We start from the raw sequence: 583 nt of genomic DNA on the forward strand, positions 1-583 counted from the left end.
ATATATATATATATAGATATATATATATATATATATAGATATATATATATATATATATATATATACATGTATGTGTTTATATACATATAGATTAATACGGTACTTGGCTTTAAAGCACTGACTGTGATGCTACTAAAGGAGGATATTTGCGCTTTGATGGACATATGCGAAATTATTTCCCTCTATTTTCACGTCCTTTCGCACTAGAAAAACGATAAAGAAAAGGAACGAAATACGAAATGCAACACGCCTACGAAAGTGTGGATCATTGCCGACATTTTGCACTTCTTTCCAATGGTAAATATACAGAAAAAAGAAAAGAAAAGCCAACAGCAACAATAAGAACTAAAGAAAAGTAGCTACGTATAATAAAGTATAAAATAAATTGTAGATAAAATGACAAAAAAAAATAAATAAAAAATAAAACTCGGTTTTTATAAAAATGTGTTATTGAACTTTTAAAAAGTAAAAAAAAAAAAAAAAAGAAAACAAATAATTTAATTTTAAACTTTCTTGTATATTTCTCTGCACATGAGACAGAATTGTAAAAAACAAAACAAAAAAAAAAACAAAAAAACAAAAT

General features: G+C 24.4%; 1 protein-coding gene across 3 annotated transcripts in view; it reads left to right on the forward strand.

Annotated features, from left to right (window-relative positions):
* LOC119631520 (ecdysone-induced protein 74EF) overlaps positions 1–320 on the forward strand; it is an 85114-nt gene extending 84794 nt beyond the window's left edge. For 2 of the 3 annotated variants that reach the window (XM_038023821.1, XM_038023818.1), the window contains one exon: positions 91–320. The gene's annotated coding sequence lies outside the window, so the exon portion shown is untranslated. The remainder of the gene's footprint in view (positions 1–90) is intronic. The other variant, XM_038023819.1, reaches the window with a different exon arrangement.
* The last annotated feature ends 263 nt before the right edge of the window (positions 321–583 follow it).

This window comes from Glossina fuscipes, unplaced genomic scaffold (genome assembly GCF_014805625.2).
Source record: "Glossina fuscipes isolate IAEA_lab_2018 unplaced genomic scaffold, Yale_Gfus_2 1, whole genome shotgun sequence".
Classification (NCBI taxonomy): domain Eukaryota; kingdom Metazoa; phylum Arthropoda; class Insecta; order Diptera; family Glossinidae; genus Glossina; species Glossina fuscipes.